This window comes from Hypanus sabinus, chromosome 9, assembly GCF_030144855.1.
Source record: "Hypanus sabinus isolate sHypSab1 chromosome 9, sHypSab1.hap1, whole genome shotgun sequence".
NCBI lineage: Eukaryota > Metazoa > Chordata > Chondrichthyes > Myliobatiformes > Dasyatidae > Hypanus > Hypanus sabinus.
This window is the reverse complement of record NC_082714.1, coordinates 149,474,498-149,493,976: the sequence shown is the minus strand read 5'-3', so window position 1 is coordinate 149,493,976 and position 19,479 is coordinate 149,474,498. Positions and strand designations below refer to the sequence as shown.

General features: G+C 38.3%; 1 protein-coding gene across 5 annotated transcripts in view; it reads right to left on the bottom strand.

Annotated features, from left to right (window-relative positions):
• Window positions 1–17,630, bottom strand: part of LOC132398942 (eyes absent homolog 1-like) — a 271,558-nt gene extending 253,928 nt beyond the window's left edge. For 2 of the 5 annotated variants that reach the window (XM_059978780.1, XM_059978784.1), the window contains exon 1: window positions 13,195–13,498. The gene's annotated coding sequence lies outside the window, so the exon portion shown is untranslated. Of the gene's footprint in view, window positions 1–13,190; window positions 13,499–17,541 lie in introns of those variants that run through there. The other 3 variants (XM_059978783.1, XM_059978781.1, XM_059978782.1) reach the window with 3 other exon arrangements.
• Between the last annotated feature and the right edge of the window lie 1,849 nt (window positions 17,631–19,479).

Below are 19,479 nucleotides of genomic sequence, written 5' to 3'. Positions count from 1 at the left end.
CAGAAATTATGGAAGGCAAATATTTTCTTGAACGGACCCATCTTGGAAGGTCCGGTTCTCGGAAAGCACTTTGCATACAATCACACTCCTGGTTGCTGCTTTTCAAATATTTATCTAGAGTCCAGATTTTTCAATTACTACAGATTTCACTTCCAGGAGAACTCTGGCAAGGCATTTCATTCCACAACAAGCCTCTTTGAAACAAATCTTCCCAATCTCTCACGCCATCCATTTTACTTTTACGTTTATTAACTTCAAGGGACGTGGGTGTGACTGGCCAGTGCACCATTTATTGCCCTTCTGTAAATCATAAACAGGGGAGATTCTGTTGATGCTGCCTGACCTGCAGAGCTGCTCCAGCATTTTGTGTGCGTTGCCCTTGAGTAATTGCCATTTATATACTCAAAGACTACTTTAGTAGGCACAGCAGTGGAACCCGGTGTGGCTGTCTGCTGCTGTAGACCATCCATTTCAAGCTTTGCTGTGTTGTGCATTCAGAGATGCCTTCCTGTCAACTTGAAGCAGTCTGGCCATTCTCCTCTGACCTCACTCATTAATAAAGCATTTTTCCACAGAACAGCCACTCACTGGATTTTAAATTCTAGAGACTGATGTGTGCGAAAATCCCCGGAAAGCAGTAGTTTCTGACATATTCAAACCACCCTGCCTGGCACCAACAACCATTCTACAGACTAAAGTCACTTAGATTGCATTTTTTCCCCACTCTGATGTTTGACCTGAACAACAACTGAACCTCTTGACCATGTCTGCATCCTTTTATGCATTGAGTTGCTGCTGCCACATGGTTGGCTGATTAGACATGTGCATTAATGAGCAGGTGTACAGATGTACCAAATATAGTGGACATTGAGCGTATAGACTGTAGGCCATCTTCTTGAATTGCTTCTTGAATTTCTTCAAGAGTTGTTGAACAGTGTTGTTGGCTGGTGGGGGGTAGGGGTGGTGGCTGCAGGATTTAGACCCAAGCAATGATGAAGAAACATAGACCATAGAACGGCACAGCACAGGAACAGGGTACTCGGTCCACAATGTTGTGCAAACTGGCTAAAAAGCAAATTCTAAAAACACCCAAACCCTAATCCCTCCAGGATAGTTTATGATTGAGAAGGACTTGCATGTAGTGGTATTCCCATGTGCCTGCTATGCTTTGATATCCTTGATATCAAAAGCTGAGGATCTGGAGGAGCACCCTCAGCAATCACCTGAGCATCCTAAGTTCTCTCTCTCTAGATGGAACACAGTTCTGCCGCTGTGCACTTTGGGTGAAAAGAATGAATGTTCAGGGCGGTTAAAATGAGGTGATGTGAAGTAGGCTGCTAGTCTCTGAATGCCATGAAGTACAAGAGCTTTGAGTCCCACACTACTAGGTTCAGCGCAGTTATTACCCTTCAACAATCAGGTACCTGAACCGACATGGATAACTCCACTCATCTCAACTTTGAATTGCTTCTACAACTGATGGGCTCACTTTCAAGGACTCTACTGATCATGTTCTCAGTGTTATTTATTTACATATTTATTTTTATTATAATTTGTTTCTTTTCATATTTGCACAGTTTGTCTTCTTTTGAACATTGATTGTCAGTCTTTGTGTGTGGTTTGTCATTGATTCTATTGTATTTTACTGATCTACTATGAAGGTCTGCAAGAAAAATGGGCTCACTTTCAAAGACTGCAATTCATGTTCTCAGTATTATTATTTTACTTTGTTTCACACAATTTATCTTCTTTTGCACATTGCTTGTTCATTTAGTCTTTGTGGGTAGTTTTCATTAATTCTATTGTATTTTTTGTTCTACTGTGAAAGTCTGCAAGAAATTATGTAAATGGTGACATACGTACATTTCAAAAATAAATGTACTTTGAACTCTGAACTTTGACTTTTTTTCTTGAAAGTTGCCGGAGCTGCACTCATCCAGAGGAAGAGGACAGTATTACATCACACTCTTGACTTGGCCCTTGTAGATGGTGGAAAGGGGGCATCAAGAAATGAGTCAGTTACTGCAGAACATGCAGCCTCTGACCTGCTAGCAACACTTCTTAAGTGACCTGACCAACTGAACTTCTGATCACTGGTGGCTCCCGAGATGTTCTTGGTGGGGGATTTGGCAATGGCATTGCCAACAAAAATCAAGAATAAGTGAGCTAGAACCTCTTGGAAATAGTTCTTGCTTGGTGCTTTTTTAGGTGTGAGTGTTCCTTTCCACATCAGCCTATATCTGAATGTTGTCCTTGTCTTGCTAAAAGGACTGCTTCATGTGCTGAGGGGCTGAAAATGGAACAGAACAGAGCAAACCTCCCCACTTCAGACCACATTATGGAAAGATACTTGTGGAGCAGCATTAGGCCCTGGAACAATATCCTGAGGAAGCCCTGCAATAATTAATGTCCAGAAACTACAGCCATCTTCCTTTGTGTGGGAAGTGACTCCATTTGCTGGAATGTTTGCCTATTGCTCACGGAATTAAATATTATCCAGGCCCCTTGATGCTGCACTCATTCAAGTGCTGCCTTGATTGCAAGGCCGGAGACTTAGCCCACCCCTGAAGTTAAGCTTTCAACCAAGGTGTGAAGAGGTCTGATGTAGAGTGGTCTGAACCAGGTGGCGATAGGTAGGTTATTGGTTAGTACAGTACCGTCAATATCAGATTTCATCATTTTACTGATTCATGAGAGTAGACTAGTTGTGTAATAATTAGTTGGGTTGAATTTTTTAAATCACAAACATGAGAAAGTCTGCAGATGGTGGAAATTCAAAGCAACACACACAAAATGCTGGAGGAACTTAGCAGATTAGGCAGCGTCTATGGAAAAGAGTAAAAGAAAGGTCTCGGCCAGAAACATCGCCTGTTTTCTTTTTTCCATAGATTCCACCTAACCTGCTGAGTTTCTCCAGCATTTTGTATGTGCTGTGTAGAATCTGTGCTCCTTTTTTATAACAAATCTAGACAAACTTCCACATCTTCAGGCACATAGCAATGCTGCAAGTTACTAGAATCATTTGGCCCTTTTTTGATATCACATGGAGTGAATCAAATTGGCTGAAGAATGGCTTCTGTGGTGATTGATAGGGCCTTGATTAGTCACGGTGTCAAGTCAATGGCGAAGGTAGGAGGGTGGTGTTGAGGGGGGATAATAAATCAGCCATGATTGAATGGCTGAAAAGATTCAATGGGCCAAATGACTGAATTCTGCTCTCATGTCTTATGATTTTATGGCCTACTATTCATAACTCTAATATTCACAACTACAGGTGATTGCTTCTTAATTGATTTCACATTTATGGAAGGAATCAATGCGAAACTTAAAGAAAATATCATACCCCCAGTTTCTCAGTAAATTTCTTCTACAACCTGACCCTAGTGCCATCATCCTTCCTAAATTAAATGCATTCCATATGTTTTCTACATCCTCTTCAATGAAGAAGGGTCTCGGCCCGAAACGTCGACTGTTTACTCTTTTCCATGGATGCTGCCTGACCTGCTGCATTCCTCCAGCATTCTGTGTGTTACTTTAGACTTCCAGCATCTGCAGACTTTCTCATGTTTAGCATTCTACATCCTGTTTTTCTAAACTTATTGGGTCTTTTCTTTTGAACTTGATTCCATGATTGAAGAATCTGAGATATATATGTATACTTTATTACAAATTCATCTATATACTGTTGTCTGTACTCGAATGTCTAAGCTTCACTTTATCATTTTCTCCATCAAAGTTTTCCCGTTTACCATGTTTAAACCATCCTTTTAGCTACTCCTAAAATGCACCACTCTACATTTCTCCATATTGAATTTCATCTGGCATTTATCTTCCCAATCTACAAAGTTGTTTATATCCTCCTTAAGGCACTTACATTCTTCTTTCTTATTTATGCCAGTTTTCATGTTGTGTCCTTAGTGCCAGATCCAGATGAGCAGTGGTTAATGTACTTTTTAAAAAAATGTTAGGATGTATTTGTCCATTAACCACTAGTCTGTATTCTCTGTCACTTAGCCAACTTCCTCTCAAAATTAATGACCTTAAACATTAACCCTGTTTTTCTCTCTCAACAAATACCATCTGATTTGGTAAGTTTTGCAGCATTTTATCATTTTTTTTTGCGTGTCACTATTAGATTGTACTATCATACACCTTAGATATATCAAGATATCTCTGCCATCCCAGTAAACACCTTCTCAAAACTGTATAATACCCATTCTATCAGCCACTTACTCAAAAGAAAACTAACAGACATGACCTAACCTTATTTCCTGACTCTTCACATTAACTTAACAGTTTAAAAGTATATCGACTTGAAACATTAACTCTATTGCTCCCTCTACATAGGCTACCTAGACCACTGTTTCCTTTATTTTCTGTTTTTACTTTTACCATTTATTAATAATGTGGTATTTTTAAATAGCAAAAGAAAATTAGACTGTATTATGCTTTGTCCTTTTTAAGTGAGTGCTAATAATATGTTGTGTTATGGCTGGATACTGATGTTAAGCTAACTATTTTATGATTCTCTTGTAACTAAATATATGCAGTAAATTATTCACAAAGTTATTAGGCAATAAATTGAAATCAGGAGGGAGGTTATTTGAAAAAAAAACAAAAAAATTGTGAAATATTCTAAGTAGTTAATCTTCTAGAACCACCATTGTCCATAGCTCAAAGAACTTGCTGCTATAATGATCATTGCATGGGAATTCAAAATGCCAGCCCCTGCCATGTCTGATACACATTTCAAGTTGTAAGCCTTTTTATATATCACTTGCATTCAAAGTCATTAATACAAAATTTCCATTATAATTATTCAAACATTTGCCTGATAAATGGTCAAGAATTTAACGAGGAAATAATAGTGTGATAAATGCGTACTCCAACGTTATTGCGTAAAAGAAAATAGCAATTCATGGCGAGCCGTTGGCTGCGTCACCTCTCTATTAGTGTTGCAAAATCCGGAGATCAATGTCAACACCACATCTGTTTCAAGAAATCACTGTATTTGCACCATTAAAGAAATCAACCTCTGTGCAGGAAGTCAAGGCTGGTAGTTAACAACATAAGTACTGTTTTAAAGATGAGATTTATGTCCTTGCAATGCCATTCAGAGGCTCAGAAAGAGAGCAAATGAAACCATGGAGTCTTGATTTTACAAGTGGTAAATCGATCCTATGTATTTTTTAAAGCTATAACATCTTCTGTCTTATTTTTCCTTCTCCTTTATCACATATTTCCCTTCTGTTACTATTCCCTTTCTTATGCCAACCTTTTCTTTGATGGCCTTCCTTTTTAATTGGATGCTATCCATGTTTCCTCCTTCTCCATCATTCCTCTGTTGCCTTCTCTATCTTTGCTTAAGAGGAGTAGTTGGTCCCATAAGTCACCAAAGTCACAGATGTTCTGTTGTCCTTGCTGCCCCATTACCACCTCACAGCACCTAGCCGCTTGCAGTATAAATGTTTTTCTCCTAGTTTAAGAATGGTGTAATGGACATCTAGCAGATGGTACCACATAGAAGAAGCACTTCTCCAATATATCCTAGACCAATATTATATTAATGCATTAAAATGCCAATTTGCTTTCCTTCCATCTTGTGCATGTGGTTCATGAAAACTAGTCCACTATGTTTAAGTTATCAAATCTTTATTACACAAAAAAAATGTTCCTTGCTGTGATTCAATCTGACTTCACTGTTTGAGAATTTAAGCTCTGTACAGAGCCACAACATTTATCAAGGCAGTTTGTATCTCATTGAAGTTCCGAGAATGTGCAGTCTACCAGGAATTTTGGCTTCTCTTTTTCAAAAACTAACCCGTTTTGGCTACATACATTTTATTTCACTGGAAACCAGTTCAATATCAAGTATTCTAACTAATAGGGTCCTTGAGGCACAAAGATAGAAACATCTATCTGGAGCGTACTTAGTCTGACAGATGGCCAGAAATTAATAGTGGCAGATGACAACGACGTAAAGTTCAGGAGTCTCTGGGCCTTCTCCAGACAATCTGCATACAGCCATTTAATTGGTGAAAGGAAATAGGAGACTGTCTCAGCTCTGAGTGCAATTTTGCACCTGCTGATATACATTTATTAAATGTGAAGTGCTTTCACCAGTTCTGATGCACTTAGCAAGCATGAACTGTCTTTAATTGCACATCAATGTGCTCAATAAATAATCATCAACCCCTTCAAAGAATTATAAACTCCATTTTACTTAGCTAATGGCTTTTATCCAGTCCCAGATATTCAATAAATCTATCCAATTCTATGAAATCATTAAATACCCATTACTAACTTCTTGAATGGTCCCCCAGTACAATAAGATGGACTCTTGATTTCACTATCCAGCTCATTATGGCCTTTGCCTCATTGTCTGCCTGCACTGCTTTTCCCCTGCCAAAGTAACATCTGTTAACCTCAATGTACTGTTATATTGAAATACTCTGCGTGGAAAACAATGCAAGACCATAAGATATAGGAGTAGAATTAGGCACTTGGCCCATCGAGTCTGTTCCACCATGTCATCATGTATGATCCAATTTCCCTCTCAGCCCCAATCTCCTGTCTTCTCCTCATATCCCTTTGTGCCTTGACCAATCAAGAACATGGTCAAACTCTGCCTTAAATAGACATAAAGACTTGGCCTCCACAGCTGCCTGTGGCAAAGAATTCTATAGATTCACCACTCACTCTCTAGCTAAAGAAATTCCTCCTCATCTCCATATGTGACAAATATAAACCAATTTAATATAATCATACTTTGCACAAGATAAGAGATTCAGATAGTTAAAGGTGTGTTGATTAACATGAATGGAAGACTAATTATCATACAGAGAGCTGATATACAGTAAATGAGACTTTTTCAGATTGGAAATACATAATTAATAGAGTGTCGCAAGAATCAGTCCTTGACCCATAATTATAGTCGTGAAGTAGAGGAAGGGGAAGAGTGAAAGGAGTCCAAGTTTGCTGATGACATGAAAATAGATGAGAGAATGCTATACAAGGAGGATTTTCCAGCTCTGCAACATAGATTGATACGACTGTGGACAAAACTTGGAAAATGGAGTGCAGCAAAGTGTAAGGTCATGCACTTTAGAAAGAGGAATCAAAGGGAAGACTACTCTCTAAATGAAGAAATCTTGCAAATGAGTGAAGTACAGAGGCACCTAGGTGTTCTTACATATAAAATCCAAAATGTTTGTATGCAGATGTAACAAGTTACTAAGAAGACAATTGGCTATTATGCATAGGTGGTAGGATTTTAAAATTAGTGAAGTATTTTTACAAATGAACAGAGTGTTATCAAGGCCACATCATTAGTACAATATATGTTTGGTCCTCATATTTAAATAAAGATAATTCTAGCACTGGAAGTAATCCAGAAAAGTTTCTCAATGCCAATTTCTAGAATTAGAAGCTTGTTTTATCTGATCTACAGTACCTCGTTTGGAGCTAGAAGAATGAGATCCTAAAGCATCCTAGATAGATGTAGAGATGTTTCCATGGATGGGGTGCATAAGGAGGAGCATAATTAGAAGATTAGGGAGCCAGTCATTTAAAACTTTTCAGGGATTTCTCCTTGCAAATTGTGGTAAATCTTTGGAAACCTCAGCCCGAGAGAATAGTGAAGAATTTTTTTTTCAAAGAGGAGATAGCTAATTTTTGTTTTGAATGATTAAAGAATGATGAGCTATATGTAACTATCACAAAAGAGAAATTTAGGCTTGGGTCAGATCAGCTGAGATCAAATGAAATAACGAGTAGGCTTGAGGAGCTAACTAACTTACTCCTGCTCTTAGTGTATGGTTCAGCTATTTATGAGACCATAGGCCATAAGACAGAGGAGCAGAATTACACCATCCTAGGGTTCTCTGTGCAATTCAAGTCATTGTTTAGATACTTCTTATATCCTGCAGCAAAAAGTGAACTCCTGGAATAACTTGGTGGATCAAGGAGTATCTGTAGAGGGAAAAGGAATGTCTGATATTTTAGGTCAAAACCCTGCACCAAGACTTGGGAAGGTGGCGGGGGAAGAGCAAAGAAGGTGAATATAAGATAATTTTATATACCTATAAGCATGTCTGTTCTTAGCCACTTCTGCTCAAGAGAAACAGACATGGACTTTCCAGCCTCTCTTCATAACTAAAAGATTCCATCCTCAGCTGTTTGTGCTGGTTTATTTAGATATATAACAAGCTATACAATATTTTTCTCAATGTGCTTACACACACAAGTAATCCATTTACAATGCAACAAGTTTTTCCATGTTCATTATAAACAGTGTAATATGTGTTTTTTCACATCATAATTAATAATTATTTTCAATGTAGCTTTTGTTATTAATAATTGGTATACATGCAAATATGCTTGGATTCAATCTGGATATCCTAATATTGACTTTGTACATCAGATGCATTTAGTGCATTTATATATTGTGAACTTGTCAATGCATTCATGTGCAGTGTTACTATTATGCTGCATTTACGTAGCAATTTATTATAGCAAACTAAGAGGTGCAATATTAGTTCCAAGCAGAAAGCATGTCATTAAAAGAGCTCACGTTCAGGGAGCAATATGTATGAATAAAAGCATAAATATAATTATATATTCAAACACTCATTTGCTGGTGGCTAAAAATTTAAATACAGTATTCACATTCACAAATAAACAGTCAATTAATACAAGGTTTCTTAGTATTTTACTTTAACTGTAAATGCTTAAGAGTGCTAATTATTACTGTGGCTGTATTTTTGGGTTTTCATATTAAATATGTGTGATATACAGTAGTTACATATTAAATATATGTGATATGTAGTAATTACACTTAATTATATCTGATGTGCAGTGTATTTTATACCCTGTGGAAAAAGATGCTGTTTTCACTGGGTAATAAATACACCAGAGGCAGTTTATGTGAAGTTATTTGTCACTGTTGTAGGACAGGATGCATGTTAATTGAATTATTTATTTAATTATTGTGTATCCTTCCATGAATACAGAGATCTATGCATTTTGACATTAGAATATTTCTCCATCATGCACGTATTTGTGTTATGTGTAAGATATTTCCTTAACCATGCCGTTATTAATATGCTTGCTAGCAACTACCTGTATGTACAACGTACATGCAGAATAACACCTCATTTTCAGTGCACAGTAATATTCTGAACAATTTTAATAATCTGTGTTTTTAATCAAATTCCATTTCGTGTTTACTTATGCTCATTGTAAGAAGTTCGATAAGAGATTCATGTTACAGATTGACATGGCATTCTATTCTGCTTTAGATTCTATTGCCCATGTGTTATTTGGAGTGGTTCATGTGTGCTTGAAGCTGTACCTCTATTTATTAATTATTATGATACATCCCAAAAAGAGAACCAATGAACATTGTGCTGTGTACGAGAATGGTCAGTCTTCATGGCAAATTTTGGCAGAAGATTTAAAACACAATGAAATTCTGCATGCCCAAAAGGTTCGGGGCGGGGGGGGGGGGGGGGAAAGAAAGTAACTGTTAAGTGCAAAGCTGAATTTTCGATTGAACTCCAGTTATGTAAGGAAAAATGGCAGTGTCTAATCCTTTACAAAAATAGCTCAAATAAAATATGATTGAAGAGCAAATATACATTTTATAAGCACACATGGAAGTACTTATACTGCAGAGTCCTGGATCATGGAAACTAAGCTCCAGAAAGGGACTGAAATTGTAAAGGTAAGTTGAATTATAACACATTCACTACATAACTCTCAGTACATTCAGAAACAGAACAATTACATTCAAGCTGGGTTCTATGTATGTAATTCTGCTAAAACGCAACACACCTGTATCACTGCAGCATAATTAAGTTCCACAAAGATGAAATTATCGTATAATAGGTATGTTATTTCATGAAAAATTGTATCAGAAGTGTTTATTGCAGTAAACAGCTTACACCATAATTTACCCCAAATATCAAAGTTAAAAATTAAAGTACTGCTTTTATTTACTGCAATTGTAATCAATATGCACAATCATGTCAATCACTTCTTAGAATCACAAAATCAGATTATACAGTTTAAAGTTCCCAATGTTATTCCAGAGATGAAATCCAAAATAATTATTTCTCTGCCTATCAGTACTCCCCAGAATAGCTCAGAATGATCAGGGAAAAGAAGCTGGTATTAGTCTCCATGTTATTTCTGCATCCAATAAACATGATAAATATATATTCCCTACCTACTGAATGAATGTGGCATTGTTTGAGTTTATTTATCCTCAATTCTAATTTCCTAAGGAATATAAATTCCTGTAATCATGGTCCTTATTATAATTTTAAAAGCACATTGTCATTTCATCCTTTTTTAATACTGTACTATTTTCTTGTTAGCAGAGTAGTTACTAATTTAAGTACTGATGTTATTGTCACCCATGTCAGTCCGTAATATTTCTTAAGATAAATCATTAAATTGTAAATGGAAGGATGAACTGAAATGCTGAGTTCTGCGTATAATCTTTTCTGTATTTTCAGTCCAATGGCTCATTAGGTAGCCAAGTGCTACTATTTCAGTAGAGCCCTGATTAAAGAGCACAGCAGCTAACTCAGGGCAAAGGCTCTGCACAACAGAACTCTTTTTCACTGTTATTAAGACACCATTATAATTATTCGTCACCTAAATCTGGTTTATCTTCATTCGCCTGACTAGTAGAGGGTGTTGGTGGAAATCCATTAGTAGCAGTGTGATCCGTCAGGAAGGAAAGAAGAGTCCCTTTGTCTTTGCCGGACTATCTGTATTTTGATCGTCCTCTGAGTGAATCTTTCAGCTAAGGAGTGTAGCAAACAAACTAAAAGCAGCAAAGCCATGCCCCAGTTTTTCAGTTTCCTCCTCTGTCAGCAGCTCAGTGTTTGCTGAACATTTAAAACCTCTTTTTTTAGAAAAGACCAGGACCTTCACAAGCATCTTCTATAGCTTAACTTACTACTTTTTTTTTGTTGGTAGATAAAAACCCTGTGTTTCCTTGTCTGCTTCTTGTATTGTCACCAAACTCTAACCAGATACCAACTACCATTACCATTAGTCACATCTTTTTCCAAAGCAATCACAATTTTGTTGTTATCATCGTCGCTATAGTTGAAATTACAATGTTACAAAATTTGTATGCTGATCAGTGACCCTACATATGAGTTGAAATGGGGCTCCATTAACAAAGCTTAATAAGCTGAACAAGACCTCTTCCTCTGACCCCCCTCTCACTTTTTAAGAAACCTGATTAAACTTAAACTCTGTAGAATTCATATATTATTTTTGGAACCGTTTTCAACCACTGTAGGTCCAGTACATATTTTTTTCCTAACTCTAAATTTTATGCTGGGATGTTAGCTATGTTCATTTATAATTCAAAAGTTTTACATCTTAATTTAAGGTATAAGTAAAGTAATTCTACAAGTCATTTTTTGGCTAAAGCCTCTTGCTAAATTGAGTTGTTTTTAATTCCTATAAGTTTACCAGGGACATTAAAAATGAGGATTGCCAAGAAGTCATTTGCAATGCACCGGCTATAGACGCAGGTTCAGGACACCAAAAGAGCATATTTAAAGATTGTTAATTTTTCCTTCCTTACATAGAATTTAGAATGTCAAATAACAGTTTGTCTAAAATATATTTAAATAAAATAATCTCACACTATTGCTTGCCTCTTTACATATCAATCAAGCAACTACACCATTCTAATTATTTTTAGCATTAAATTCTCATTAAATCTTCAGCAGATTGACAGATGACATTTGTATAACAATTTTGAGATGCAGGAAAATCTTTTTGGTCCAAATGTTTGAGAGGTCTTTGTTATTTGTTTAGTTTTAAGCATTATATATCGCCTTTGTAATTAAAAATTGATTTAGTTTGAAACTACAGATACTATTTCTCATTCTGTTCGTATGTTTTATGCACATGGGTATTGGAGGGTATTATTTTTAATGGGTTCTACTGGGTTTCTTTGTTTTGTGGCTGCCTGTGAGGAGACTAATCTCAAGGTTGTATGTAGTATACATACTTTGATAATAAATGTACATTGAACTTTGATCCAACACTAATCTATATTTTTAAAATTACAGACAATTGTTTTTCCCTCATATTTCATGATAGAACTATAATGCTCCAGAAATCATTGTGAAATAAAACTTTTGAAATATTCTAATTCCCTGAGTTATTTAGATAGTCTGGCTTTATGCCTGAGAGAAAGGGGGCCGAAAAAAATATTCATTTTTAAAAATAAATTATTCATGAGAATTTAGGATTTAATATTAATAAATAAAGCTGCTGACATTTTTATAGAACATATTTTGTAACCGAAATAGAACTTGGACACTAAGGTCTATAAAGTCTCCTTAGGCATAGGGCAATTCGCAGATGAATACAATTTCTTCCTGGCCCTTTTCATGCCAATTTTGACAAACATTATGATTATGCTCAATATCAATAGGAATCCTACAGACCTCTCAAACACCACACACCCCTATTCCGCAACTTCTTCCCACATTCAGATTTGCCGGTCGTTCTCGTCAGGCGAAACAATGACAACATTGATATTCCACCAACAAAAAGCACGAATACTTTAGCATAAGAAGGACTTTTCCATAGTCCGCTCTCTTCCTTGCTTTATTTAAATCTTACATCGCTATAAAATTGTAGGTTTTTTACATACCGCATATGTCTCTACTTGCATCATAAATAAGGCGAAAAATGAATGCCAACATCTGACGATCCAGAATCAAATTGCATTATCTATTATTTAACAGGGATCTTTGCTCTCGTTCAATCAATCTAATGTACTCTCAGTCTAATTCAAAGGTTAATTGTCCCGCACTGTTTTTTTACGGCAGCGTGAACCGTCGCGCACGAAAGTACAATTTCATAATTCTGTTGCCGAAATCGCCTCCCATTTACTGTAATTACCCCCGTCATACAAGAGCTTGAAGATAATTGTGTTTCGGACTTAGGTAAATAAACCCCACTGTAGCTGTTCTGAACCCGAGCACGTTTGTATCTTTTCAGTACAATCTGTGGAGACGCAGCTGAGGTTAACGCAGAAAGCCACTGGTACCACTCGTTTTACAAAACATTTTTAGTTGCTAAAATGCGTTTTACACGAAGCCAGGATGTACGACGCCGCGCGCGGCATGAGCCAAGAGCGAGCTTACCCACCACTACTCGGGCCGGTGTTCCTCCGTGTCTCCAAGGCAGAAAGTCTAAACCTGCAGCTGTTGCTATTCTGTAGAACTGTCGACGGTCTGAGAGAGGCTAGTCTGTTCCACACAATTTAACAGCAGCGAGAGCACGCTCGCCGTTCCAGCACCGATTCGTGTGTTGATGGATTCTTCAGGGTTTCCCTCCTGACTTCTCGTGGGCTTGGCTACTCGAGTTCTACAAAGCTGCTCTCATAATGAAGATGAAGGTCTTTATTTCCATGACATCTTAGTTCTGCTTTAGGCTATCTGAAGTGCATTTTTAAACTAGTCCCTGGCAGAGTAGTTTATGACTGCCCCTGCTGTTAGATGCTGCTCTCAGTCTGCGAGGCAATGTCCCAAACGAGACTTGCACAACTCTCTCTAGACCCAAGGGATCCGGGCCAGCTTCCAGCAAAGCCCGAAATGACTACTAGCAGAAGGCACTGATAAATTCCACTGCAATCCCCTACTCCACCCCCCCCCCCCACCTCTCCCTCTTCCCTCCCCTCCCCCTCTTCCTTTTCTCTTGATCAATACCCCGGTCAGACTTTGAATCTGGCTCAATTAGATATTATCAGTAGCGCTCCCAGACAAAGACCCAGCCCAGAGCTGAATAACAAAAAAAAGGCTCACCTTCTGTTTTCTTTGCTTAAGCACCTTGCTACCGGGTCTGTACCAATTGCTTTGGGATTCTGGTTTAGATCCCCCCCCCCCGTTTTATTTTCACGTTGGCTTTTCACAGTTAGCAAAAGCATCGATGTTTGACTTTATCGGTTGTGATTACTTAAAACGAATACCTGTTTTTATAGTTTCTTTTGTGGGGTGGTGGTGGGGGGGGGGGGGGGGTGTACCTTGGGTCCTAACGTGTGCAGGGCAGTTTTCATTAGAAGTAAGCAAAATAGTGAATGAAGAGATAGAATATTCCTCTACCTGGGAATGCTTTGCTTCGGGAAGAGCTTCTCCAGGAGGAAGATCCGAAGAGCTCATCTTCATGGGATCACTTGGTAAAATGACTTAGGTTGATTTCCATCAAGAAAATACCAGTTTATATTATACCAACGCATATACCTCCTCACTCACACACCACACAGGAGCTTTCAGTGATTTATGCCGCTGGGTTTATTATTTTAGTAAATATTTTATAATGCTCTGTTGCAATATATCAAGGCACCAAAGACTTGAGATGAATGAATTACAGTTTAGTTACAGAAAATTGTTTGTAAAGGTCAATAATTCCGTTTAATTGTCATTTGACAGACAATCTAGACAATAAGTTATTTTTTATTCTAAATTTTTCGGAAATTGTGGATTTTATATAATATATAACAGCTGGAATTAACAACGAAACGGATCTAACTTTTATACAGTCACACCAGCTTCTCTCTCTCTCTCTCTTTCTCTCTGTCTTTATAAGCTACGCTGTTATATGGAGTGACTGCTTTTCTTTGCTCATGGTCAGATAGCTAGGCGCATTGAGTGGTTCCCAGTTGGACTAATGGAACAGTCTGATTTCCATCAAGGTCCTCGTGATGTTGTTTTCGGGTTATGTCGTTTGGAACTCCGAGGGAACCGTCCACAATCACCTGACGGTAAAGATCAGAGTACCAGAAGAGTACGCTCGTGCTCTCACCACAAACCTAATTTTCATCGGTAATGCGTAAAACAAAAATCTTAAACAAGCGCAGGATGAGTTAATAAATATATTTCAATTAGCGGTATAATTCTGTTTTTAAAAGAGACTAACTTGAAAGAAGATGAAATTCCTTTGTTTTGCACAGGTGAAATACGTAACGTTTATTTTACTTTTGGTGTTCATTGGAATTAGCATAGAATGAATAATAGAGAGAGATCGTGAAGTAAACTCTTGACATCTCCAATTGGAAAAAAAACAGTCATCTCAGAAAATTGTGTTTCGAATGCAAGCCGTTCAACTTGGTGATTAATTATAAACGGCAAAATTCAGTTAAGTCACAGAGGTACTGAATCCATATCGAGAGCTAACGATTAATTTTAACCTCCTGCTAAAATAAACGATGGCTGATCATGACTATCACAACGGAAGTCTCTGCTCTAAACTACAATTTAACAATCCATTGCACAACTACTAAGAGCTAAATGAAGCTGCCGCATCCTGTACTGCCATTGAAGAAAGGTGCTGACTTCTCCTGAAATTCAGGATCAGAGAGCCCGCCTCAGTTCGCCAACTTATTTTTCAATTAAGCCAAACAATGCGCTTTGTGGCGTTTCGCGCCAGGTGTAGAAATGCTGCTCAGTGGTCAAGGTTCCGATAAGATGGACGTGCTTGAGAGATCCCGCTAGTTCATGAGGTAGTCATTTCGATAACAAACAACTTTTTGATCAGCCCCTAACGCGCTATTTTGCGCGTAGATTTGCTTACCAGTTCGCTCTTACTCGTGTAGACAAGAACCAGTCCAATATGGAATCATTCTTGGACACGAGAATATCTGTTGATTATAATTGCCACCACAGAAGACGAAAGTAATATGAATGGCATTTGTGTTAATAAAGAATTACTGAATTATAATTAGATTGCAAAATAAATTTAGCAATGCTGGTAGAGACGAGAGAAAACGTGTTATATACACTTAGAGCCCCCTCAATGCTTCTTTTGAGAGTGCGGCTTGCCATTGGTGGTACTCAGGTTACAACTATATCTGAACTAGAAACACAGACTCGGGTTTTATGAGTTTATCGAATGCAAAGAAAAGATATAGAATAACTCACTTTAGTTCTGGCGAAGGTTTGAATTCAAAATGTCAATTTATATTTTCGTTCAGTTAGCCCGTTTACAGTAACTTTTTTTTTGAGTATTTTTAATCGGGCTTTGGCACTTGATTTGGTCCCGTCCTTAACCTCCGTGACACAAAGAATAAGATTTAGAACATCAATATACTTCCTAGTCTTATGGTCTTTGGACTATGCTGAACAGATACATAACACCGACTGCTCTATAACGGCCGCTCTACTTGGATGTTGCTGTTCTTGGGTGGTGAGAATGGGACGTAGAGCAGGGTTAACTGAAGTATGTAGGAAAGTACCTTATTGGGTCTGCAGGTGGGCTTCTCTGAGCCGTAGTTTAGGTAGACAACTGTTTTTACTTAAAATTGTAAGAAGAAAAGCAAGAGGCTTCCGTCAGGGCTAAGCCCCGCACCATTCGGACCAATGTTTTTTTTCGCAGACTTACACCTGCAGTCTTCCTTGCACTTCAGTCTTGACGCACAAAACCGACGAGGTTCCGCAGATGCAGGAAATCTAGAGTAACACATACAAAATGCTGGAGGAACTCAGCCGGTCAGGCAGCATCCACGGAAAGGGTCTCGGCCTGAACAGAAACGTCGACTATTTATATTCCTTTCCATGGATGCTGACTGACCTAATGAGTTCCTCCAGCATTTTGGATGTGTTAGTCTTGACGCATATCATGGTTGGGAGATGCGGTATGCAGGTCACGCAGAAGGGGGAGGCGAGAGGGACTCTGGTCATGTGCACCCCTCTGTATATGGTTTCATAGCAGGTTTGCAGAGGCTGGGGGGGAAGAGGGTAACTACACCAGACTCCAGACCCACACACACACACACCCTGTGATATGTGGAACATTGGAATCGGAGAAGTGAAGGAGACTGGGGATGGATGTAACAACTGCGTCCAACGCTGGAAGTTGGACTTAATATTGGCACCTAAAAAAACGTGCAGCCATAGAATTGAACCTGTTGTTCATGGTTTGTTCTAATATATCGACCACTTAAACAGATACTGTAGCAAACAGTTGCTGGCTCTCTCGACAAACCCAGTGTATTAACTCTGTGCACCATTTCAGCCTTCGTGTCGTCCGCGCTCGCCCTCGAAAACACTTGCCGATTCCACCACTGCATTGGATCCGGAGTAGCAATTATTTCGTTCTCCTTACATTTGTGTACAGGAAATGACATTGTACAATCTTAAGTTCTCCCTGCGCGACTTGCTGCTTCGTCAGGACGATATTGCTAGCCTCTATCCCCCAAAAATATTACAAACGCGATCTATCCTAGCACCATTACTCTATAGCAGACGATTAGAAACAAAAAAGGATCTCCGAGTAAATGAATCCTATCTGAAGCCAGGCTGACGACTGGACGTGTATTTAAAACCTTGTAGCAATTGCTATCCGTCTTGAAACCCGATTCTTCCCAAACATAGCACAGAAACTTCGAATGCTTTCAACCCTTTTTTTTTGCCGCGCAGTGTCAAGTTCACCCCCGGCAACTGAGAAAGTCTTTAAAACCCCAACCAAGATTTAATCTAACAACCTCGCCATTAAACTCACCTTGCGCGCAGTTCAAACCTACGTTGGAAATCGAGCAGCAGGACGTTAGAAATAGCTCCATGGACAAGGCTTGGTATTATCCAAAGAAAGCAGATCGCGATGCCAGGCAACTCCGGCGCAAAATGCACACACCTAGATTTTAACTCGCGCGGTGAACAGCCCGAGAGTACCGGAGCGGCCACTTCCCATATAAGGAAAATGAGGGTAAAATGATCACCCCTTCAGGGCTTCTTCTCAGCAACAACAACAGAAGCGGAAATAATCCACTGTTTTCAAATAAACCAAGCATTACCGAAAATGATCTAGATAAGATTACACCCAAATCACACTGAATATTTATTAGGCAATAAACCTCAAGCAAAGCTTGTGATTCACTCTTCAATGTTTATGAAAAGGTTGCAATGCGTTTTAATGTCCATTTATGATCCAGTGTTTGCGTTAACTGAATGCATCAATGCTGAGTAAGATACCTAGTGGTATCGGAGAAAATAAGAGACGGGTATCGGAGAAGTTGAGAGACGGATGGAAAGAAGCGTGCTGTGATGTGGAGAATTGTCATGTGAAATTAGTTCGCCGCTTTCACAGAAGCGTTACTCTTTAAATTGAAGGGAGAATATTAACATGGCAAACATGCAAATATAATTGAAGTTCTTGTGAGTGACAAAATTCTCATTCCGGCCCACCACTTCGGAGTCGGTCGAATGCAAAAATTAATATTCCAGAACAAATTAATTCATATCACGGGAGTAGATGAAATAAAAGGCGATTTTTCGCTAAGGCGAGGCCTAATCTGTAACCTGGCGATGTGAATGGGATTAGTTTCCTGACTGAACGTTGTTTAACACGCTTGCAAAAAAAAAACTCTTTGCCTGAGATTTAATGTGCACGACAATTTGTTTATTTTAACTGGGCTAATGCCTGCTAATAGAATCTCTGAAAATTTTTCATGAAACTTAAGCAAACTAGCTACCAGGGGAAACTAATTTCTTTAAAAATAGAAATTTAATAAGAATGCCACAGCTCTTTTTAATAATTATTTTTGACTTTGATCTGTGTTCAGTTAGTGTACTTTTTCATATTCAAACATTCACTTGCCAGTTCTAGTAATCGCACAACAGAAACGATATGAATATCTTAGAGAGCGGGTGCAGAAAAGACTTATAGTTATAAGGACGGGGGATTTCAACCGCAAGATTAGACTGAAATAAAAACGAGTTTGTTAATCTTGAAGGAAAGAAGGTGGAAGAAGTGTACCAGGTCGGAATTGGTTTAGACAGGGTAAATAAAAGGAAGCCATTAGCAGGTGGTTTTACCTGCGCTACAAAGACACACAGTGGGTGGAAAGGGTAAATGGAGGGGAGCTTGCTGCTTATTAGAGAAATGGAAGCAGGATTAATTAGAGCTTTCGATAGGGAATATAATCGGTAAATATGAAAATAGCACAGGACTGTAGGGAAAACCAGAGGAATGGGACAGACTGGATTTCTTCAGCAGATACCAGCACACACCTGGTAGGCCCGTCTTCTCTCTCTGCCATTATAATCGTTTGATGCTTTTTTTTTACTTTCAAAGAGGAGCAACCGAGTTATCACAGATCTAAAGGCCTTGAACACTTTCAAAGTTCAAAGCAAATTTATTTCAAAGTATGCATAGTCACCATATACAATCCCGAGATTCATTTTCTTGCAGGCATTCACATTAGATAAAATGAAACACAATAAAATCAATGAAAAACATCACACAAGCAAACAATGATGGGCAAACAAGCAATGCGCAAAGGAAGACAAACTCGGCAATTACTATATATACATAATTAAGTGATAAATAATACTGAGGACTTGAGCTGTAAAGTCCTAGAAACTTTAAATCCAGTTTCAATTAAAATATGATCAATTAAAAATCATCTTAATCCAGGAAGCAAATTACACTTTACTCCGA